Raw genomic sequence first — 26,842 nt, forward strand, 5'->3', positions numbered from 1 at the left:
TAAGAATTCACATCCACTAGTAGTATGTAACGAAGGCAGGAAAAGCTAACATTTATTTCAAGAATGATTTATAATGGTCTTGTTCCATATTTCATTCAAATTAAACTCATTCTGCCTGAAACGACTGGTAATCAAAGCCAAATTAACCAGAAAACTCAAATGAGCTTCTGCGTTTATCCGTATACCGGTTAAGAATGTCTAAAACAAATGAGTACCACATGGCTGGGTCTCTAAGCAAAAGCTCGGAATCCATTTAGCAAAAGGTAGCAAACGCTGATCATTTTTATTTATAAGACTTTAAGCAATTACTTTTTGCCTAAGCTTCTGCTACCTTTTGCTACTCAAGCTTTTGCTTTAAGCAAATGCTTGATTTTTATTCATCAGGCTCAATAATGCTTCCAGAAGCTTCGAAATCTTACACAACTTCACATAAAAAATGTGTAACCTGCACGTGGTACTCGGCAAAGACATACACGTATGAGTCCAGTCTGTTAAAAAAGAAAGACATGTATTCGTCTTGATCGACCGAACCAGAAGCCTTATCACACATGATGACAGATTCTCAAAACATAAATGAAGTCTTGAGCTCGCTTATCAAACGTGTTGACAGATTAGGAAAGCAAACGGATCTCGGAGACCCTCTAATCTCACAGTGCTGACATAATAGGGAAACAATCCTAGTTTGGAACGGACAAAGAAAATCTCTCTACATTATATATATATTCTTTTACAATATGTTATGCAAAATCTGAACACACATTTTAAACATCCTATCTCTAAGCTATCTAGGAATCTGGAAAAATGTTGCACAATTCTACATAACATTTCAAAGAGGGGAAATATGCATTTTGAAAGTAGCAATATATAATAATACATATATATACATATACATATTATATATATATATATTATATATATATATATATATATATATATATATATATAAAACCTCCAGGGGATGTCCATGATACGAGATGTAATAATGACAATTTAGTCTAAGAAACTTTTCGCACATTAAATTCTCTGTGCATCATCAGTCTGAAAGAACATACAGACACATTTATAAGTAAAATACAATAAAAGTGCAAAAAACAGGAATTCACATATACTAAAAATAGTCTTAAAATTATATAAAAGAACAAAGTAAAAAAAAAAAACAGGTTAAAAGAGACTGCTTAAGACACCAACCTTTCATTGTGAGGAGAGAAGATGGAATGAACTAAGACACGTTAAAATAAACGACTTCAACTATGCCAGGTACAGAGTTGCTGAGGACGTATTACTGTTGAGGAAGGGAACAAGCCTATTGATATATAAAGACTCAAGGGTAGTTAAATGGTCAGGCTGTTTGACATGGTCTATAATGGAAAACTGTTCTTTTTGTACTTCTATTTTGCAATGAGAGGCATGATTCCTGATGTTGGAAAATTCAGGTTGTTTTATTCTCTGACCAGTACGAAAGCTGAAGCCCAAGTGAGAGCAATATCTGACCCTTAAAAGCCTTTGAGTTGATCCAACATAAGAACCCGGACATCCAGGGTATGTAAATTTATACATAACGTTGGATCACATAAAAGGCTGAAGGCGATCTTTATAGTTAAAAAAGGAACCAATTGTGCAGGGATTGCTAGATATGAGCTTAACTTTAAGGCATGGTATCTCATGTTCAATAATTCGTGTGAGGCTGGATGTAAATTTTAAGTCAGAAATATAAGGGATCGTGACATAAAATAGTCTTTTGGGGACATTAAAATTAGGTATTGGTGGCTGTAAGAATTTCGTAATTATTTTGTTAATTGTTTGTTGAACAATTTCGAGTGGATATGAATTAGATTTGAAGAAACCCAACAAAAAAGTAATTTTCATGTGAAATAGTTGCCAAGATGAAGAGTATTTCAGTGCTCTATTAACCAAAGTGTGAATAGTATTAAGTTTAAAAGATTGTTGACACGAACTATAATAATTGTTAGTCAGTCCGGTAAAAGTACGTTTTCTATAGACTGACGTGGAGAACTCAGAGTTAGTTCTGGTAATTTTCAAATCTAAAAAAGGTAAACAATCATCGTTCTCTAATTCCATTGTAAACTTGATATTAGGATGAAAGCTGTTAATATACTCTATAAAAGAATAACATTGCCATGGGTGTTGAAACAAGGCAAAGGTATCATCAACATATCTATGATATAATGAGGGCTTAAAGTTAGAATCACACCGGTTTAAAAACTCAGACTCCAAATGAGACAAAAAAATTTGCAAAAATGGGGCCTAAAGGAGAACCCATAGCAACTCCATCGACCTGCTAGTAGAGTCGCTGATTAAATACAAACATCGAATCTTGCACTGCAAGATCGAGTAATTGTTTAAAAATAGCCTGATTAAAACCATGGAAATTTGTATCTTCGTCAATAAATATTTTGTTAAGTATAATGTTGATGGTTTCATTAAGAGGTACGTTGGTAAATAGACTCAACATCAAAACTAACTATATAGTAATCTCCATCTTGTCTGGTAATCAGTTGTTGAAAGTCATATCCATTTTTTAAAGAGTATTCATTATTACTATATTCAGATAAAAGTCCAGCTAAAAATTTTGAGATAGAGAAAGAAGGATTGTTATAAGCAGCTATACTTGGTCTTAAAGGTAGGTCAGGTTTATGAATTTTTGGTTGCCCATAAAGAACACTAAAAGATGAACCAGTGACGAACAGTTGTTGATAAGTAGTTCATTTATGATGTTATAATTTTTAATTTTAGTTTGGTCTGTGCCTGTTGTCTGTAAGCACTTTTCACCGGTGCAGAATCCCACGTAAGTAGCTACTTAACAGCTGACGGACCAATTTATTAGCATTAGGGGTTAAAGAGTGGTGAAGGAGAGAGGGTTTTTCCCTACTCAGTGACTACCTAACTAACAAGACCAAGCCATTTTCAAATCATTGCTGAATATGGTAAGATACGGGTGAAAATTACATCAGGGAAAACTACCGCTCAGTTGGTAGTTTATGGTAAACATTGAATTGTGAATTCTTACTCTGACAAGTATGGCAGGTACAACAGCAAAGGAAATCACAAGAAAAGGAAATAAAAAGTTCGAGCATTAGCTCAGCAAAAAAAAAAACAAAAAAAACACCGGTGTTAGATAACTGTTACTTTATAGTACAGTCACATCGCCAGGGGCCGTTCAGAATCTGAAAATACAGAAAAATTGCAACATATAGCAGATAAACTTACATCATATAGCAGACATAATGTAATAAGCATGTATCTGAATAATCAATTATAAAGTTCCATTGTATAGGCATCCCGCTGCTTCGATCACTTGGCGCCGGTTCTAGAATTGAAGCCTGGCTACTGAGGTATACCTGGAAAAAATTTGGTGAGTTTATCCGGTATGTCCCCTTCAGCTACCTAAGCTATAGGGATAGGCAAGAACCGGTACAAGTACCGGTTTTTCCAGTTACAGGCTTCATGGTACATTACCGGTAAAAATCTCAGTACCGGTAATTTACCGCTATTGCTGTTAATAAAAAAATAGTAAAAATGCCTCTCACTATGTGCTGATTGCTGAACCACTATAATACTCACCACATACACAGTACAGTGAACAAAGTAACACCAGTTCTTTTAAAACTAATAGTATCTGTATAACTCACTATTTCTAATTGTGCTGATACGGCAAATGCAACAATTATTCTTATTCATATGTGATTACACATACAAATAATCAACATTGCATACAATGTCAAAAATAAACCTAATTATTGGCAGGGGTTAAGATTAAGCAAATATGCTATATTTATATTCTCGCCTCATACAGTAGATTGCTTATGACTATACTCGGTTTTTTTCCATCTGACTACCAGCCTGTGGTGTTTGCATATGGCAACACTGCGTCCCTGGCTTTAGATACAGTAGTACCTCGAGATACGAAATTAATCCATTCCGAGGCGCCCTTCGTATCATGAGGTTTTCGTATCTTGGACCACATTTTGCATGTAAAATGGCTAATCCGTTCAAAGCCCTCCAAAAACACCCCAGTAAATTTCATAATAAAGCTAAATTGACCTATAAACAATGAAATACTACAACAATTTGGACCATTCAATACCTAACTTAATAACGAAATGCAAATTCACTTGTAAATAAAGTGTATTAGTGTACATGGTATACAAGAAATACTGTACGTAAAATGTGGAAGCATACCTTTCGAGTGAGGCTATCTCCGAAAGTGGCAGCAGAGGAGGAGGAGGACAAACGGCAGATACGTACGTAACTACGTACACACGTACACTTAACTTTACGAAAACACATAAAAAAAATGCAAGGAAAACATACATAAACTAAAATTTACTTAACTTTACTTTTTCATACTTTTACGTAGGTTTTTTTTTTTTTTTTTTTACAGAATTTCAACTTCATCTCCACTTTCAACTTTCTGTTTATCACTTGGTTCTTCCTTTTTGCTTTCAACTTTCTGTTTTTCATCACTTGGTTCTTCCTTTTTGCTTTCAACTTTCTGTTTTTTATCACTTGGTTCTTCCTTTTTGCTTACTCCTGCTAATGCTAAAGGCCTCTTTAAAAAATAACGATCCAAGGAAGATTGCTTCTGCCTACTTTTCACAATGTTCCTGAAACGACTCGCAAACGTCATCGAACTGCGCAAGCATACGACCTGTGTGAGCCTTTTTGGGGTGTCTTTTTTTTCTATAAACGATTGCACTTTATGAAAAGCGGCAATCTCCCACAAGGCCAGCGCGTAGTGTTCATTAACGGCTGCCCGTCTTGATAATTATCTACTAATTGTTGCACCTCATGACTCTGTTGGCCCTGATGTCCATCAAAACCCAGTTCAACCAAATGCCCTCTCTGCAACTGATTTGGGTACTGAATGTTCGGCTGCTGACCTTCAACATAAACTGAAGTGCCTTGATTGTACTGGTATGCATGTTGTAAATGATTGGTCAACACCCTCTGTTCAGCAGGGAGTGGAGATTCTACCAACCTTGCAAAGTTTCTAGTTAATCCCATGAGAGAGACCTTGATCACTTATCCCATGTGAGAGATCTTGGTCACTTATCCAACGAGAGAGATCTTGGTCAATCATATCATATATGTCGTCACTCAAGAGGTGCTCTTCTTTTTCCATTTTCTGTGAAAAGAAATGAGAAATTTTTTTAAAAATACACATGACACAAACACCATCACAATGTCAACTCTGACTAGTAGATTCAAAAACAGTTCACGATTCCGAAACAAATACTGCGTGCGTACAATAACAATGCTGGTACCGATTGGCCGAGGCACGCCACCACGCACATAGATGCACGAGGGGAGGGATGCTGGCCAATAGGAGAGAAGGATTTCATGGCCGCGACTAGCATCAGGAACCAATGGGAGAGCAGGAGGATGGTGGCGGGTCTACTAAGTTAGCGGCGCGCGAGTTTCAAAATTGTTATCGGGGGTTCGGGTGAATCTCGGACTTTACAGAAACCTTTCGTATCTTGAAAACTTTTCATATGTAGAGCCGTTAAATTCTTCGTATTGGCTTTCGTATCTCGAGTTTTTCGTAAGTTGAGCCTTTCGTATCTCGAGGTACTACTGTAGTTACATTCGGCTTACATTCAATTGTCAAAACTTTTCAGTTGCAAATGTACACCAAGATATCCTTTTATTTACCTAAAACTTAACATAACGTAACTATCTAAAGCCCGGGACGCAGTGTTACCATACACAAACACCACAGGTGGGTGGACAGATGGAAAAAAACAGAGTATAGTTATGTATATTTTGTGTATGTATGTATGTATATGTATATATATATATATATATATATATATATATATATATATATATATAATATATCAGGTGGTTGGTTGTGGAAGGTCTGACCCTGCTGAGTTTATCATTCAATAAGCGGTGACAGTGTGAATCAGGCAGTGAGTGTCGCTCAGTTTTTGTCCTGTCTGGCAACCCCCTCTTAGGGGAAATGCCGAATAGGGCAAATATATATATATATATATATATATATATATATATATATATATATATATATATATATATATATATTGTGACGAAGTGGCCTAGAGCATTTGGGTCTGGATACCATTAATACTTGTTAACCCAAATTGCCAAGTATCTGGTTACTACACTTACCATTTGTACTTGCTAGTACAAGAGACCCATTTATTCCTGGGTCTGGGACACCCTTTGTACTTAGGGCACAGTTTGTTCAAGTACCTGGTTATTACTTACCTCACTACAGCCAGACACCTGACCCTTCATCACAAATACTAAACGACTGAATACTCTAAAGGTAATAGTGATCCCTTATATAACTGAACAGTCAAGAAAACAATCGGTCTAAGTTCATTAAAATAGATGTGAGGTAATCTTAATCAAGGGCATCACTCCTTCTATAATTTCAAATCTAAGTATTTCCCTGATTCTGATTTATTTGTGGGAAACGGCACAATTAACACACTATATTTCTACCTAAACAAAACAAAATATAATGATATATTGTTATATACTGGTGGAAGTAAATGAAACTCTTCCAAAAATCTTAAATTACAAAAATTTATTTCTAAATTCAAAATTTATATGTGAAATTCACAATCTCAGGGAAATTGTTATTACTTGAAAATAAAGGTTTAATTAATTCCTGAATTAATTATTAAGCAAAATTAAATCCAAGTTTATCAAGAAAATTAATTAAATAAAATTATAAAGCAATAATTAAATTTGAAATGAAATTTAATTAAATACAAATTAATTTGCAAGTGTTAGATTCAAACAATTACACAATAGAATATTATTCAAACTAATTAAATAAAATAAAGACAATGCAAAAAACATAATGCATAATATGAAAACAATTAAAGCATTGACAGTACGAACATTAAGCATATAAAAATGGACATGTCATAAGAACAAAGCAAAAGAAAAATGTATTGAAAATGATAATTTTATCCAATGGTAAAATAAAGCCTCGAAGTGCACTTCAAAACATTTGTAAAATACTTGTTTACACAGCTGCAGCTTAAAGGCCTGTAACACACTTTTACACTTTCGTGGGCACCTTCACAAAACTAATAGAAATAATACTATGTTCAGATTCCACAAACAACACATATTTTACGAAGAATAATAAGAGTGGCCACCTCAAATACAAAATTAATGTGACTTACGTTAAGTTAATGAAACAGCCTCGCAAACGAGCGAGCGCAAGAGAGAGAGAGAGACTATCCCTCACGCCAGCGGCTAGATCTCGAGATCGAATGAATAGTTATCTATCTCCATATGCGTGTCGGCATATGGGCAGTTAGCAAGGTGAAAACATATTACGTCATCTCTATAGGGGTATCAAGTATGGGGCCTCTTTGGCTGTGTTCGCATATGTCTATGAATAAGGCTCCCTTGTGTTCAGTGGCGGCTCGTCAATAGGGACTGTGAAACTGCAGCCCCCCCTATCAGACGCCAGCCACACATAAAGTCATAACACAAACAAACATATGGACATGCATGTGAAGAAACTCATCACTGCGTCAGAGTGCTGAACTTAACATTACACACAGTGATACAAACGCACTAGAACCATGCAAATTACATTAAACACAACATAATTATACGAATGCGGGGAGAAAGGGGGAGGGCTTACCATGACGGAAAGGAGAGCATGGACTGCCGGCGATGCAGTCTTGTCTCAGCTGTTGTTGTTAATGGGTGTGTTCTTGCGTTGCTCTTATTTTCGATAGTGTTTTTCAATTTGCCAGGGATGATTTTAAATATTATTGAAGTGTAACAATTAGGTTTTTGAATAAATTTTCTTTTTATGTCTGTTCATTTCCTTTCACACAATATTAAAACAAAGGTTAAATGTTTTCTGAAGCAGCATCTCCACTAATTTTAGCTACGAGCCGCCAATGCTTGCGTTCCTCATGGGGGCGCTTCGGACGATAAAAAATTAGATTAACTCATCTATTTTCAAGGGGTTGGATAACAGCAAGTTCTGCTCGGACAAAGCAGTCTCTATGTTAACCATGAATAACATCGTTGTAGGGAAGGTCCTCAAGGACTCAATGCGGCCTGGGAGGTCTTACGCATGTGTTTGCGCCGATAAAGAAATCAGCTTAGCTAAGACTATGGACGAATTATGGAGTTCCATTTGACAACGTCTGTGTGTGTGTGAGAGAGAGAGGGTGTAATTGCTGTATGGATAGTTAACGACTGTATTGGCTGTTAGTGAGTTCTGGCTGGGTTGTCTGCTGGTAGAGATCAGAGTTCTGAGTTTTTTTTGAGTGAGTCTTTAGTCAGAAGCTGTGAGAGAGAGACAGTAGTGTTGGCAGTGGTCTGTGAAGACATTGATAGCTATAGTCAGTCAAGTGGTGTGTTTTTTAATTGTTATTGGTTTGTTACTGATTGTTGTTGGGTTTGATATTAGTAGTTGATTAGAGTTGTTGTGCCTGTGTTGGATTTGTTGTACTTGCGAGTTCCTGTTGAGTTATATGTGAGTTGTTGTGTTTGAGGGTTGTTGTTGGGGAGCTGTTGTGGTTCCTTGGTGTGGTTGTGAGTTGTTAAGGGTTGTTATTGGTGAGCTGTTGATATTCTTTGATGTTGTTGGTAGGTGTGTGGGTTGCCTTTTGTGTTGTTGTTTTTTTTGTGTTGCTTGTGGTTTGTGCAGAGGTCTTGGGTTGTGATTGTTCCTTTTTTGTTGTTGTGTTGTTGAGTTTTGCTGTTGTGTCGAGTTGTGGTTGTGTTCCTTGATTGTTGTTGTCCTTGGTTGTTGTGTTGTTGTTGTTATTGGGTTGTGGTCCTTGGTTGTTGTTGTTGGTATCTCTTATGACCTCGACCAGTGGACAGCACAGGATAGCCCGGAGTATCTGGAGAGTTGGTAAGTACGTGTGTTTTGTGTTGTTTTTTTGTTTTGTTTTTTGTAGCTATAGGTCAATTGTCCTGCTGTATTTTGTTGTGTAAAGAAGAAAGTGTGACTGGGGTGGGTTGGGTAGCAGGAGTGATTAGGTTAATGTGGGGAGGGTTTGCAACTTGTTTTTCCTAGCTTGTGATCCCGCCACAAGACATTCTCAAAGTGTGAATACAACCCTCTTCAAAGGCTTGCTAAATAAGCGCTGTCTCTTTCTCTCTGTCTTACGTATGTTTCAAAATGGAAAGTTCTCTACTTAACACACGTTATCTTTAAATTTGGGAATCTGAACACAAAAACATACATTTCATAACATGATACAAAGGTTCTGAGGTGAATTAATCAATTACCAATTATAACTGCATTACAAAGCTTACACTATATATTATATATATATATATATTATGATAGATATATATATATATAGATATATATATATATATATATGTGGCGGTACTTACACTTCGCACACAGCTCTAAGGTAACGTGCGCCGACTTGGAGGATGTACTTTTGGGGAATTAGACTTATATAAATTTTTCTTACCTTGCTGAATGTTCTTAATCTGGAATTAGCTAAAAGGTTTATAATTTGGAAGAGAAATTAAACTGATGCGATCTTATATATGTTTATTCTTCGCTGGGGTTCTTATAAATATTTCCACCTTTCTGGGCTCTTGGACTGATAAAACTTAATTCTTTGAAAGGCACTTGTTGCAATTACGAGTCTATTGGCACGAGGGAATTTTACTGAGTATTGATTCTCACTTATCACTGTCTTTGATTGATTCATACGCCACACTTCTGCACTTTCCCTCACTTGTTTCTCTCCTCTGTTTTACGGCCGCGCCACTCTTTTCTTCTCTTGTCTTCTCTCCCCCCTTCTCCTCGGTTGTTCTCCCCTGCTTCGCTTGTCCCTTCTGCGCCTGTTTGCTTAATGCCTTCTTCTCTCCTTTTCTGCTCTGCCTTCTTCTCTCTCTGTCTGGCCTTTTTATTAGGATGAAATCTTCTTAGCACCGCCTTTGGATTTTTGGATTTTAACTGGGTGTGGCATCTTCTAAGAGACTTCTTGTGTCTGAGTGGCTACAAACTTTTATACAAAACCGCCTTCCTGTCATGTCTTCTACAGTGATTCGTAGGCTCTGAATTTGTATACGCCTCCTGCTTGATGCCTTAGCTTTTGGGGGTGTATCCCTTTGGTATCCTCATAGGTCATTCGTTGAAACACATTTCTGGAGTGACCCACTATCTGGCTCTGCTTCTTGATTCGTCGAAGTCCATAGGTCTATCTTCGAAAGGGTGGAGCTCTCAAGAATTTGGCACTTCGTTCTTTCTGACAACGGATCATAGAATTCCTTTTCATATTTATACTATCACATTTATACTATCACCTTGTGACACATATCTTGATAATGCATCTGCTACCTTATTCGTCTTCCCAGGGACATATTTCATCTCTATATCATAATTTTGGGCTATCATGAACCAACGGGCTCTTCGTCCAGAAAAATTAGGGTTCTTCAGCATTTCTACTGCGGCTGAATGATCCGTAAACACGGTTATCTTGTAACCAAAAATGATATATCTGAAATGCTTTAAAGCGTCTATTATAGCTAGAGACTCGAGGTCTGTTACTGAGTAGTTCACTTCTAAGGGCCTTAATTTCCTACTAGAGCGACTATATCCTTATATTCGCACAATAAGTCTATGAATTCTTCTCTAACATGGTTTTCCTTAATGTCCTTTAAATGAGATCCTATCTTAGCTCTTCTCAGTTTTATGTCCTGAGCATAATTTTCATTTCCTTTACTACTTGCAGCTACCGTTTCCCCTTCTACAACTCGGATAGGTATGGAGTATACTTCTGCTAGGCCTATCTCTGTACCTGGTGTTAACTTAACCTTTCCTCCTCTGTTATTCGTAATCTGTAACGCTATTTTGCTCTGTCTGACTTCATGTAAACTAGAAGAATAATGTATTCCATTTACTTGCGACTTTTCAGTAAGCGTGAGAATTTCCTTCCCTTCAAAAATTGGATTTACTGTACATTCTACCCACGTACTTTCTCCTGGTTTAAGTCTTAATTCCCTTTCTAACTTTAAATAAGTGCATTGATTTGATTCTAAGAGGTTAATGATCTGTTGTGAACTCGTGATGCATTCTGGATATCTTCCCTCTGTCTTATCCTTCTTTAAGATACCTTTCACCGTGGGATTCTCTTGAGTCTGGGTTCTTTTAATTGACTTACATATTGGTATTCTAGAAATCTCACGACCGTTTTTAATCACTAGTTGTTCTCTAGGGGCATCAATGCTTATCCCTTGTCTAGCCATAGTTGGATAACCTATCAGCAAATGGGCAAAAGCTAATTGTATATCTCTGGCTACCAGAACCTTTTCTCTTAGTGCAATTCTTCCTAGCCTAAATGGAAAATCTAACTGTCCAATTACGTGGATATCATTACCCTGGACGTCTGTGATTCTACAATCTACTGCTGGATTCAGACTTAAGTGAGAAAAATACAACCGATACACCTTTTCTGACATTATATTCTTAGGACTTCCTGTATCAAAGAATGTAACAATAGGTTTCTCTAGACCGACATGTGCGGGAAATAATGGTCTATAATTATACTCATTCCCTACGTCAACTTTGCTAACCTGTGTAGCTTGGCTTAGCCTTGACATTCCGGACGTTCTCTCTGTTATAGAGGAAGATCCATTGTACCAGTAAGCAGAAAATTTCCCATTGCGTCGTCTGACATTGGCTGAACTGGTTGATACCCTATGCTTGCTGTTTGATTAGCATATCTATTTGGGACGGAATCCCTATTTCCTCTAACTGGCGGAGATTGACTATGGTTTCTACTTCTGCCTCTCGACTGAGATCTACCTCTAGGAGCTGAAACAAATTTATTTCTGCATTCTTGAGCACTATGTCCTGTTCTCTTATGGAAAGGACAGAAGGCCATCCCTCGGCAGTCACTGGCATAATGTCCTCTCCTCTGACAGTTATAACACGTGACAGTCGAAAATCCTCCTTGAGAAGATTTACCTGGCATCTTATTCTGATTTCTAGATGGTGTCCTAGATCTATTTGGACCCCTTTCTTTTTGTCCTATAGCGACTAAATGTCTGTATATAGGATTCCCTTCAGGTCTTCTACCTAGGATTTTTGTTTCCTCCTCTTCAATCTCTGCTACATCATCGGATGTCTCCCACTTACGAGTCATCTTTGCAATAACTTCCGTAGGCAGGCTTCCAATCATTATTGCTAGTCTAAATATTTTTTTGACATGACCCATTAGCATTTTTTGCTTGCCTCCTTCTACCTCTATCCAACCTGTGGATTCCATGAAGTTACCCCATTCATTCATATTGTTATACAACTGAGAGCTAAACTCTTGATAGCGTCTTTCGTATAACTTAAATTGTCGCACTATCCTTGCCAGGCTAGTAACTGGATCACTTTCACCAACTGTGGAATAAACCTTCCTAAAATACCGTTTCAGTTCTTCCCAATTCTTAAGATCTCAGTATGTCTCGGAGTGGACGTACCGCTCTAAGTCTCCTCCGGCTTCCAAATCAAGATAACTCTTGGCTTCAATAAGCTTTTCTCTATCTGTCCCCGTTATGCTGTCTAGGCGTGTCTCCACCTGCTCTATCCAGTTCTCTAGGTTACAAGCTAACTGACCATCCTTTCGTCCGCAAAATTTAGCTATGTGATTAATTACATGTCCCTTATGTGTTCCCATTACTGCTGCGCTCGAATTCGCGGACTGTGTACCTTCCGGCATGGTTAATTTCCTTGTTTGACTTCTCGTGAGCACAGGCATTCTTACGTTCTGATAAGGAGTTGGTCTCCCTTTGACCATCGACTCGTTAATGGAAATTTTCTAAAGTACTGAGTATCATTAAAAGTATCAAAGTTATGATAGTAATATCCCGAAAATAAAATAATGATAATAACAATAAATTATTTTTACTTAAGTATTCGATCACCAAAAAAAAAAAAAAAGAATTTTCCCCAGAAATATTCTCAAAGTCTTACGTTACCGGTAAGCGATTCTTAAACAAAAACAAAAACCCTCTTAACAGTACTGGTAAAACGATACTGAAACTGACCGTAAAGTGTATGTTAACGAGAGACCTCTCGTGAGTTATCCTTGTTAAAACAAAATAAAAACAAGTAAACATTCATTTGACGTAACGAATAAGAGTAAAAAGCAAATATAAAAAAAACAAATACTAAAACAAAAAAACAAAGTACAAGAAATCACAAAGAACAACCAAAATCACAAAAATTAACATAAAATGACACAATCAAAATTAAAATTAAAATCTAAAGTTATTGGTTAGTAAATACAAATGTTCTGGAAAAGGTCTTAGTAGTTGATTAGTTATAATTAGTAAAATGAAGAAATATCGTAGTTTTGTTGCCAAAAAAAGTTCAGTGTGAAAATCTTTTAATCTCGAAATACCAGAAATTGTCTAACAGAAATGTTAATTAATCGCGTAATTTACTTTTAATAAAGTTTAATGTTATGTAAGTGTGGGGACATTTATTCTTTACTTATCTTGCGTTGTCTTCGAAACCTGGGTTTACGTCTGATAGCTTGCGTTCGCCTACCAGCGCGTTGAATGATGCGTTGTTACGTCTGCGGGAAGGAGGACCTCTCTCTCTCTCCCTCTCTCTCTTCTTTCCTCTCGCTACTGATGGGTTTTCGGGATTGTGTTTTCTTTCCTCTTGGTATTTTCTTTACGCTTTCGACATCTTCCTCATCTTGTGGAACTTCGACTGTTCCTGTTCTTCGGAGTAGAGTTTTTCTTCGCGAAGTGTGGGTGGCTTTTTTTTGTGAGGGACGCTTTTATTGTTACGACTCGGTAACTGTCTTTGTATTTGGGAGAAGCTCTGGTAACTGTCTTTGGGGAGAACTTTCTATTTCGAGTGGAGTGAATGGATTGAAATTTCTTATGCCGACTCTAAACTTTTGATTCCGTTTTGCGGCTGCTGTTTTTGACTGTCATTCGTGTCTCTTCGTATCACGTTGCTGATCACCATTTCTTTGCTGTGTCTTTATCTTTTCCTAATCCTACCGCTCGACACCAATTAAAATGTGACGGTACTTACACTTCGCACACAGCTCTAAGGTAACGTGCGCCGACTTGGAGGCTGTACTTTGGGGAATTAGACTTATATAAATTTTTCTTACCTTGCTGAATGTTCTTAATCTGGAATTAGCTAAAAGGGTTATAATTTGGAAGAGAAATTAAATTGATGTGATCTTATATATGTTTATTCTTTGCTGGGGTTCTTATAAATATTTCCACCTTTCTGGGCTCTTAGACTGTTAAACTTAATTCTTTGAAAGGCACTTGTTGCAATTACGAGTCTATTGGCACGAGGGAATTTTACTGAGTATTGAATGTCACTTATCACTGTCTTTGATTGATTCGCACGCCACACTTCTGCACTTTCCCTCACTTGTTTTTCTCCTCTGTTTTACGGCCGCGCCACTCTTTTCTTCTCTTGTCTTCTCTCCCCCCTTCTCCTCGGTTGTTCTCCCCTGCTTCACTTGTCCCTTCTGCTCCTTTTCTGCTCTGCCTTCTTCTCTCTCTGTCTGGCCTTTTTATTAGGATGAAATCTTCTTAGCACCGCCTTTGGATTTTTGGATTTTGACTGGGTGTGGCATCTTCTAAGAGACTTCTTGTGTCTGAGTGGCTACAAACTTTTATACAAAACCGCCTTCCTGTCATGTCTTCTACAGTGATTCGTAGGCTCTGAATTTGTATACGCCTCCTGCTTGATGCCTTAGCTTTTGGGGATGTATCCCTTTGGTATCCTCATAGGTCATTTGTTGAAACACATTTCTGGAGTGACCCACTATCTGGCTCTGCTTCTTGATTCGTCGAAGTCCATAGGTCTCTTTTGGAAAGGGTGGAGCTCTCAAGAATTTGGCACTTCCCTCTTTCTAACAACGGGTCATAGAATTCCTTTTTAACGTATGCCAGATGGCTCTCTCTGACCTGTCACACGAAGGGAACGCCAATTAATCATAGGCGCTAATGAGTTGGGTTCCAATTTCTCGAAGATGCCTGGGAGATATCGCTCATCGGCCATTAATCTCCTGTCGGTCACTAATCTCTGGTATGGACAGAGGTTTTTTGGGGGAGATGGAAGCCATATGCCTGGGGTCTAAAAGCCTAATGTTTTTGGGTCGAGTCCGAGAAAACGGTACCTTCGTAAAATTGATTATTTTCATTCTCTTATCCCTCTTTCTTTTCTTATTATCCGTGCCTTCTTTCTTTAAGTTCTTTATAAGTTATTGCCTTTTGGAATAACAACACTGTGCCACACTATAACACACACACACACACACACATATATATATATATAAATATATATATATATATATATATTGACTATATATATATATATATATCTATATATATATATATATATATATATATATATATATATACAAATGCATATCATCACACACTTTTAATATAGACTATCCCTGAGTTACCATTATCACTAATGAAATAATTGGTGGAATCGCGGAACACATTAGAAACCACAACACGCCATTAAACTCAACTCGACACCATCTTACCATTTACCTAACTTGCATTGCCGGGAATACCATTTTAGCAACAGTCCAACATACCACTCACGATCGCCTTGCTAGTGAAATACATTTTACCGGTAAAGTACCGTTAACAGTAAATTTTTTACCGGTAACGAAATTAGCGGTATGTGCCCATCTCTACTAAGGTGCCTCACTAATAATATTGCACGCAAACATAATCTAAAGATTTCTTTCTTATCATAGTCTTAGACAGTTGAATAAATTTCAGTAACGTAGGGTTATTTCTTGTTTTTGTATCAGTGCTAATCAGCACAACAGCCGCTCTTGGGCCATTTATTTCATAGTTTCAAACTTCAAAGTTTCAATTGCACTTTTCTACGAGCAGCATTCATACTAATACTGTACTCTTCAAAAATGGCGCTCAAAAAAAAAGCAACCTCTATTACCTAAATGGAGATCAAACTAATCTATTCAGTTTATATACTACGTCCAAGAACAATTATGCAATACCAAAGATGTAATTAAATTTTTTGATAAGCAATTCAAAAACTGTTATAGGCTCTTAACTCATCAGAAATATTGTATGTTTATTCTGCATGATCAAGCATAATAAGGAATATAACTGTCATTTCTTTTACACAACATTTTTTTGCTTTGCACTCGAGACTTCTCTCGTTTGTCAACATTTTCTTTTTATTGAATGCCAGCTGAAACATTACGAAAATCGTCCACTTTGAAAATAAATTACTATATAAAAAGTATTGTTTTATGATAGATCAAGTGGTATTTATTATTGGTTTTAAGAAATCTTGTATTAATTATCAAATTTTGAAGTAACACCCTAAATATTGCAAAGTTGTTCTATCTAGCATATAAAGTGAATAGGTCAAATTGAAGTCCATTAATTCATCAAACTTAACCTTAATCCTTATGGACTGTCTACAGGACACAAGGCCAACGACGTCCCTCCCCTCCTAGCTACCCCTTGGTAAGGGCATAGAACTAAATAGTAATTAGTTTGCTAGAAGATATGGATGCAACTCTACAAGAATATTTAACAGTAAATCCAAATGAGGACAAACAGTATGTAGAACTTCATAATTCAGGCCTGTTATGATTTCTATTAACTTACAATTCATTAAATACTCTTGAAGACCTGATTCCTTGTTTTCAGCCATTTAATTACTATCTAGTCCTATGTCCTTAACATGGGGCGTGGCCCCATCGTTTTACAAAAAATTACGAGGCCTTAATTGTGTTTTACGGTGTACGGAGATGGTAAGCAGTAATTGTAACAAGGCCTGTATTAATCAATGTGAGCATAAGTATCCATGATATTACATAATATAAACATAATCTAAAGATTCTTTATCATAACCTGGGAATGTTACGTTATTTACAATTACGTTAGGTAATTTCTTGTGTAGAATGCATAGGGTTGACGTTAGAGCCAATAAATTGCTCTTAAGCCGAATTCTTAAGCATTTAAGTAGCAGATTTTACAAATACTGTCGTTAGTCTTCATGATATTATAAACATAATATAAAGATTTTCATTATAACCTGAAAATGTTAGGTTACTTACAGTTATGTAGGGTAATTTCTTTTCTTGTGTAGAATCAGTGATGCCAACCCCTCTAACCCTACGCAACTGAAAATAACCCAACATTCTGCGGCTATGATAATAAGTAAATCTTTAGATTATGTTTACAGGCAATATCATGAACAATAGTAAGCATATTGATCTAAATCTACTTTGTTACTAATACCCTATGGTTGGGGTACTTAACCTACAATTGGCAAAACTGTGTAGCATACTAGCATGCACAGGGTTGGCAACTTGTCATGGCTGGTATTAAGCAGCAGCATGACGAGCCCTCGAGAGTCGAACCCAATATTCTAGTATTTGATCAGCAGATATCTGTCGAGCAGCATTTTCACAAATACTATACTCGTCCAAAGTGTTTTGATATTTCCTTCGTAAAATCCACCTAACTGTAATCTAAATGGATACCAGACTATTCTTTTAAGTTTATATAATAGGTACAAGAACAACTATGTAATATTGAAGAGGTTAATTGAAGATTTTGATAAACAGTTCAAGAATTCTTGCATATAATAATAAATATCACTTGGTCTATTATAAAACAAGACTGTTTATATAAGTTGATGGAAATTATATAATTTTCAAGAACTTTAACAGCCCCGAATCATGAAGGTTCTCTATATTATTTCAAACTTTTTGCTTAAAATTCCCTGGTTTATTATGGAAATACAAACAAGACGTCTAAAAATAATATGGACTGATGTTAAGATGCGGCTACTGGTTTAAACGAAGAGAGGAAGGCAAGAGCCCGTGCCAGCACAAGGCAGGCTTAATCTTAAACAGCAACATCTTTGACTGGTCTCACTAAGTTATACAGTAAATCATCTATGGTGCATCACCATGCCGACACGGAGATGATGATTTATAAGCCAAAAGTGTTTGTTTGTTTGTTTGTATGGTGTTTTTCCGTTGCATGGAACCAGTGGTTATTCAGCAACAAGCCAAAAGTGTTTGTATGATACTGTATATTTTTCCAATACAAAAAGGTTTAAAAGATAGGGGTGCTCTGTCTTTCTGGAACACTACAGAGGTGCTACGTAAACTAAGTATTTTTGGAAATATTACAGGCAAGTATCACGCAAAAACCTCAAACGGATGTATAAATCTTTTTATATCCCTGGACTAGAACCTCCCACTGTCCAACATGAGCAGCAGCCATTCGACTGTAGGCTTCAACATTAAAGTAGGAAAGTTAGCTAGTACTCATTGCTCCATACACGGACACCAACCTGATATATTCAGTTTATATACTAGGTACGAAAAAAAAAAAACCATGCAATATTAAAGACGTTACCTTGAAATTTTTAATAAGTAATACAAGATGTTCAAAAAATTATAAATAATACAAACTTGATTTTTTAAAAAATACCTTATGAATTGCAATTTTTTTTTCGAAGTGGATGATTTTCGTGATATTTTGACTTCCAGTCAATATTTTGTTTGCATTTTCAATCAAAGGAAAACATTAAAAAGTGAGAGAGAAATCTTGAGAGCAAAAAATGTTATAGGTTCATTGTCTGAATAATACAATGATAATAATAAGTACGAGATCACTCTTGACCCAATCTAATACATGCAGAAATGACTAGTGTAAATATTGTTAATGAATTATGCCGGTAATGCAATATGGATAGTGTCGTGAATTTTGCCCCATGACTGGTGCCCGGTATTGGAAGTGATGGCCCACCCCCTAGGCTAAGTCCACAAACCACAATTTTATTACAATAATACACCCTCTTTTAAACCTTACCATTTACAAGGAAAAATTGAAATGACGCCTCAATCAAAAACGCTACTGCTAGTTTAAACCAAACGAGATCACGTGGTCCCTATAATGAACACATGGAAGAACTCGAAAATGTAATACATGAACAGACTAATGAACATTACAGAGATAAATCATACGAACCGGTTTACTGAAGTTACATTGCGCTGTGAATGAAATAACACATACCCCGACTGATTCAGAGTTTAATTTCAGACTAATGAAAATCTTTATTATAATACACAATGGTGGGTGTGAATGACACACACACACACACACACACACACACACACACACACACACATATATATATATATATATATATATATATATATATATATATATATATATATATATATATATAATATTAAGGACATATGTACTGCGACAATAAGAGTGAAAGTTTAAACAGTGGTTAAATAAATATTCAAAATACAATGCCATGTGCTAGAGTTTCCTTAAATGTATGTTTAAAATTTAATATGTTACATGTTGGTTTTAGATAAAAATTACAAAATTACATACAGGAATGAAAATGGATATAGAAATCTAAATACGGGAGTACAAATATATGTATATATTTTATAGCATGCATAAAGGTACAAGAGATAATTTCTGTTTATACATAAATGTGCATGATTTAAATTTGAGTGTGTGTGTGTGTGTGTGTGTGTGTGTGTCCAAAATGGTCTACGTTGGTTAACGGTTGCTGATTCGTGTTGGGCGGGGTCTCAGCGACCTGAGTAAGGATGTTACTTGACTTTCGCTGACGCTGGGTCTTCTCATGCCTTCCAAGGGGCGCGATGTTCTCGGTGGATTGGGGCGCGCTGTCTGGTCCCTGTTGGCTTGGGTATTCCTTCTCCTGCTGGAGGGGAGTATATGGTCCGATTCTTGTTGGACGTTCAAGGTCGGCTTCTGAATAGCGATGCTCACTGCTTCCGTTATTAAGAGGCGACCGTAGTTGTCTTCTCTGTGTACGACCTGGGTGCCTTCTATGAGCTCTTGTAGAGATGGCTTCCTGTCGTGAACATCTATGTAATGTTGATGGATGGCCCCTTGATTTCTATATATTGCCAAGCATATTTGACCATTTGGCACTGGCTAAATAAAAAATTGAACAAGTGACAACTCTCTTACCTTTAGCTGCTGACTATCTCTCTGCAAACGATGTCAAGCTAAGATATAGCTAGGCTAATGAATTCTCGTAAATACAAAAATATACTTTGTATCCCCCAAACTAACTGATCATGATATGGAACAAAGTGGTTAAGTAACATTACATTAAGAACTAAGTTTGACCCACAAAAAGACTGTAAATTGTTATTCTATTCTCCTGAATTAGACTAAGTATCACTCCCAAACTCACAAATTATTAGTTTCTACATTTAAATAGTCAAGTCTTTTAGAGAATCCCATTCTCTAGTATAATGCCATGAACCCATCTGAAACAAAGAGACATATCCATTATATTCCCCAACACATAATTAAATATTAACTAAATGCATACACATTACACTTCTCTCTTTTCAAAGGCAACTTTTCCTAAGTCCTTTTAAATGTGCCATACCTTTTACGACGGGCTTTCTTGACCCCGAGTCCTCCAAACCGTCATTATCGCTTATCTCAGGAAAGTGTCACCTTTCTCTCCAGTGTCGGGCGGTTGGACCCATCATTACACGCACAAACACATGCACATATCTGGACACACCTTAAAAATCACATAGCAATGGCGAACTTCTCCGACCTCCCATTGGATGATCATCAATTCAATTCTTTCATTTCAGCAAGCCTTCGTGGAAGGCTTGTCACTAGGCCCTCTCTTGCCTCTAAGCGAAAAAAACCGAGGTTTACAATTCACCGACACGTTTGCTTTTCCCTTTAATATATATATGATATATATATATATATATATATATATATATATATATATATATATATATATAAGTATGTATATATTATGTATGCATATATTCATATAGCATGTATATATATATATATATATATATATATATATATATATATATATATATTATATATATATATAATATATATATATGTTGAGTAATAAACTCAAGATAGATAATTCTATACGTGTTTATCGTTTGTTTTTATTACATTGTCTGTGATTTGCTGCTGGCGCCTCTGTTGGTGAAAGTTGTAACTACTGTTGTTGTTCAGAGCTTCAGACTCACTTCTCTTCAGAGAAGAGGACGAAGTAAAATGGCGTTGTAGCCTGTGAAATTATTATCGGCTTTTTACTCAAGCATCCTACCATATATTACCCATTTTTCCGCCGTCATGCATTCTTCGTCTCAACAGGTTATGGGCCCAGGCCATAACAGACTAGTTCGATGGTGATGAGGCAAAATACGAGTAATGGGAAGTGAAGTTCTTTGGATATCTACCCCTTAGTCAGGGCATAGAACTAAATAGTAATTAGATGGCTAAAAGATAAGGAAGCAACTCTACAAGAATATTTAACAGTAAATCCAAATGAGGACAAACTCACCTTCACAAACAGCTAGTATGAAGAACCTTCATAATTCAGGGCTGTTATGATTTCTATTAACATACAATTTGTTAAATATCCTTGAAGACTTGCATCCTTGTTTTCAGCTATTTAATTACTATCTAGTCCTATGTCATTAACAATGGGGGGGGGGGGGGGGGGGGGGGGGGGTCGTGTTCCCGTCGTTTTACAAAAAAATTACGAGGCCTTGTGTTCTATAACGGTGTACCGAGATGATAAGCAGTGTTGCCAACCGTAAAGTAATTGTAACAAGGCCTGTTTTAATCAATATATGCATAGGTATCCATGATATTACATATAAACATAATCTAAAGATTCTTTATCATAACCTGGGAATGTTAGGTTATTTACAATTACGTAAGGTAATTTCTTGTATAGAATGCATAGGGTTGGTATTAGAGCCAATGAATTGCTCCTAAGCCGAATTCTTAAGCATTTGACTAGCAGATTTCTATCGAGCAGAACCTATACAAATACTGTTGTCAGTATTCATAATATTATAAACATAATATAAGGATTTTCCTTATAATCTGAGAATGTTAGGTTACTTATAGTTATGTAGGGCAATTTCTTGTCTTGTGTAGAATGCCAACCCCTCTAACCCTACGCAACTGAAAATAACCCAACATGCTGCGGCTATGATAATAAGTAAACCTTTAGATTATGTTTACAGGCAATATCACGAACAATAGTAAGCAAAATGATCTAAATCTACATTGCTACGAATACCCTACTTTTGAAAATGTTGCCCATATTACCCTACAGTTAGGGAAATTAACCTACAATTGGCAAAACTGTAGTATGCATGCACAGGATTGGCAACTTGGCATGGCTAGTATTAAGCATGATGAGTCCTTGAGACTGACATTCTAACATTTGATCAGCAGATATCTGTCGAGCAGCATTTATACAAATACTGTACTCGTCAAAATTGGTTTAACACATTGTCTACCCTAAGCTTTCCTTTAAATGGATACCAAACTATTCTATTCCGTTTATATACTAGATACAAGAACAACTATGCAATATTGAAGATGCCAATTGAAGATTTTGTTAAACAATTCAACCATTCTTGCAAATAATAATAAATATCACTCTGTCTATAATAAAACAAGACTGTTTATATAAGTTGATGGAAATTATATAATTTTCAAGAACCTTAACAGCCTCGAATCATGAAGGTTCTCTATATTATTTCAAACTTTTTGCTTACAATTCCCTGGTTTATTATGGAAATACAAACAAGACGTCAAAAAATAATATGGACTGATGTTAAGATGCGGCTACTGGTTTAAACGAAGCGATTTAAGAGTAGTCTAACCCCTGCAGAGAGAAGAAGGCAAGAGCCCGTGCCAGCACAAGGCAGGCTTAATCTTAAACAGCAACATCTTTGACTGTCTCACTAAGTTATACAGTAAATCATCTATGGTGCATCACCATGCCGACACGGAGATGGTGAGTAAGAAGACAAAAGTGTGTGTATGATACTGTACATTTTTCCAATAAAAATAGGTTTAAAAGATAGGGGTGCTCTGTCTCTCTGGAACACTACAGGGGTGCTACATAGAGTATTTTGGCAATATTAAAGGCAAGCATTCACGTAGAAGCCTCTCAGCTCTCACTGATGTATAAATATAATATATGCACGAACTAGAATATCGCACAAGTGCAGCTGCCATTCAACTGTGGTCTTCAACATCAATGCAGGATATTTAGCCAGCACTCACTGTTCCATACACGGACAGCAATCTGATATATTCAGTTTATTCACTAGGTACGAAAACAACCATGCAATATTAAAGACGTTACTTTGAAATTCTGATAAGTATTACAAGATTTGTTTTAAAATATTACAATAAATACCTACTTAATTAAAAAAAATACTTTATGAATTTCAGTTTTTTTTCAAAGCGGACGATTCGTAATATTTTGACTTTAAATTACAGTCAATAGGAATGCAATGTATTGTTTGCAATTCAAAGGAAAATGTTAACAAGGGAGAGAGAAATCTTGAGAGCAAAAAATGTTATAGTTGTGTAAAAGAAATGACAGCTATATTACTTATGACTGATTATGCAAAATAAACAAGTTTTTGATAACTTATAGACAAAGAAAACGGACTTTAAAACAGTAGTCCTATGGGTAACTACCCAAAAAATTATCCAAAACCCACTATATGTTCTTGATTGATTCCCATTCTTGTCCGTGACTGGAACATTGTATATCCTTTCAGAAACAAAATAATATACAGTATAGGTCAGGTTTACTTATATGATATTGTCATAATGGATATTATTCTTTGAAAGCTTAAATTTCAAGTTAGTGGCCACTTTTGTGGGCTTGTTCAAAATAAATATAGGTTCATCGTCTGAATTATATAATGATAATAATAAGTAGTACCATGAGATCACTCAACCCAATCTAATACATGCAGAAATGACTAGTGTAAATATTTTTAATGAATTATGCCGGTAATGCAACATGGATAGTGTCGTGAATTTCGAACTGATCATTCGAAATCCCCGTCATTTAACTTCACAAGTGTTGCGTTAAATTGAGGCAAGACTGAGGGATCTCGCGGGCGATACATTGAACAGAAAGCTGTCCAATACACGACAGTTTATGATGCAATTCCTAAAGGCATGGCGGGGAAGGAGCGCGTCGTATAGAAAAGAAGACGTTATGAATTTTCATTAATAAATATAATTTGCTGATCACTAGTAAGAGATAAATTATCTATGTATAGATTTGGAGCCAAGGACTCCATAGCCATTAAAGAATTTGCAGCTTTAAGTCAATTCCTTGATCTTAAATAATAACGTAACAGTCATATTTCACATTCAAGAATAAAATAGATTTAGTAATATCCGTAATGTCGAAATAATCAATGATTCCCGCCTGAATTACAAGGATTCTGTAGTTCACGCAGGAAAGCGTAGTTTAAGTTTCTTTTAAAGAATGGGCTAAGCGACGCTTCATTCCTGCCCAGAACCTTCCTTGATCCGAGTAAGTACCGTAAAATTTGTGTCTCTCAATTCTCCGACTCCCAGCCATCGCCATGCTAGGTCGAATTCCGTCTTAACAGTAAGTTAACTTTATCCACGTATATATGTGCCATCCCTGCGATGAGGGACTCGATTTATGCAGCAAATGAAAGCTGCCAGTGCAAGGATGTTATTTGTTTGTGATATTGAGTCTATGGGTCTCGTATTGTGCAGATTTTTCGTCCAGTTATGGACTTGATGTTTTGCCAGCACGTGACATCAAAGACCCTATGTGCTACCACATAAGAAAGCCAGAAAGTCTTCAGCTTATTTGAATTAACTAAGTGAGAGCAGTAAGAAACTGCGTGTATTGTGGAATTCTGCTAGGAACTTTAGTTTCGGTGTACTGTTAATGTATTTAAATGTTTATTTTTTCGTAATAAAATTGTTATGTTGACCAAATTTTATTGGATCTCACCCTAAGAGTTTAGAGTGCGCGCCTCCTCAAGGCCTTGTCATCTGCCCAGAACATCCAGGCACGAATCATAATAAAAGTCGAGAAAATTCCCAACATTTGGTCCTTCGAGAACCGGATGACAAGTGCACTCTATAGCTTGAAGGGAAATTTCAATAAAGTATGGTCTATAGGGTAGCCCTGATAGGACACAGTCAGCTCCCACCGAATCTGCCACAGTGTTCAGATAACCAGATTGAGATCTATAGAAGGCCAGGAGGTCTGGTCAGTAAATTTTTAGATAGTAGTCTATCATTCTGGCAGAGACGGTATGAGTTGGTCGTGTTGTATGTAGAGGAAACGACCTAGCAAAACGATCACCCCAAAACCGTTTAGCGCCTCAGTGGCGTGGTTGATATGTGTTTGCTTACCACCTCGGTGGTCGCGGGTTCGATTCCCGGCCATTCCATTGAGGAGTGAGAGATGTGTACTTCTGGTGATAGAAGTTCACTCTCGACGTGGTTCGGAAGTCACGTAAAGCCGTTGGTCCCGTTGCTGAATAACCACTGGTTTCCATGCAACAAAGTAAAAACACCATACAAACAAACAAAACAAACCCCAAAACGTTTGGGATAATTTACATACTCTTATTGAATGCTTGAGGAAAAATTGTGACATAATTGCTATCTGCAACGCAGAGATCAGAGAGTATCTCCCTGATAATCGTTTTACTGTAAATTCTGTTGAATATGTCAAGAAGGTAAAGAACTTTAATGCGAGAATCTCCAAATACTGCTACAAAAGAAGTCGGTACGGAGTCCGACACTTGCCTTTGAACTCTCGTGCCTACCGCGAAGGCAAACAAAGGGACGGAGTCCATTTTGATTCAGAAATCCGTAACGCATTCCTCAATCGTTTAATGAGATTAATCAGGAGAGAGAGAGACAGACAAAATAACTAGGCTCAGCTTGTTCCGATGTGCAATTAGCCCCACGTGTCACTAGTCTTTGCACCCTGTCTTCATAACGTAAGAAAAATCCTCATTTCCTAGTTTGCATAAACCCCCCTAAGAAGTAGAGTAAATAATACAAAATGGCAGTGGCTATGATTGTTCACTTCGAGGCCTCGCTGAGTCTCACCGCGGACTTACTCGCCGAATCACAGCGTGCGTTAGTAGAAACGTATTCTGAGAGCATGTACCAAAATTTGGTCACACAGTTGAGACAAGAAGAAGGTCAGCTTCGAGAGCTGTAAAAACGTCAAGTCGTAAAGTTAGAATCTAACTTAGATGCCAGAATCAGGCAAACCTTAGCAGAAGCTGTGCGAGCTTCTACCCTTTTGTTGAATCGAATCGATAAACTGAAAGTCACTCAGACAGGGAATGTTTCCCTCCCCAAATTGAAACCGCTGCCTCTCCCCACTTTTGAAGGGGAAGTGCAGGAATATGCTTCTTACAGAGAATTGTTCACGATCCACGTGGATCGAAGGGCAGATTTGGACGACGTGTCCAAATTTACTTATTTGTTAGGGACTCTGGGCAGGGATCCGCTTAGGATCCTTAAATCCCTAAGTGTAACCGCCGCGAATTACCAGGTAGCGTTAGATCTCTTGGATAAGCAATATGGTAATGTACACCAAACGCTCGTGATTTTGCATTGAAAACTTGCCAACATTTTCGTACCCTCGTCGAACCCCGTAGAGCTGAAGAAGTTCAGGTTTGAGTTAACAGTGATCATTGAGCAAATCAAGAGACTCAGTACTAATGATATGGGCCATGGCATGGTCATGAGCCTTATCAATCAGAAGTTGTCAGAAGGTAAGCTCTATCGAAAGGTGGTCGAACACCTAAGAAAATGTGACTATAATTTAGAAGAATTTTTTGAAGCTATAGACTTCATAATTCGCATGTTGGGAGATGACGCGTTACAGCGAGGCGAAAAATTAGAATCTGATAAGAATAACGATGTCAGCATTAGACCCAAAACGAAACCTATGCAG

This window comes from Macrobrachium nipponense, chromosome 26 (genome assembly GCF_015104395.2).
Source record: "Macrobrachium nipponense isolate FS-2020 chromosome 26, ASM1510439v2, whole genome shotgun sequence".
Taxonomy (NCBI): Eukaryota; Metazoa; Arthropoda; class Malacostraca; order Decapoda; family Palaemonidae; genus Macrobrachium; species Macrobrachium nipponense.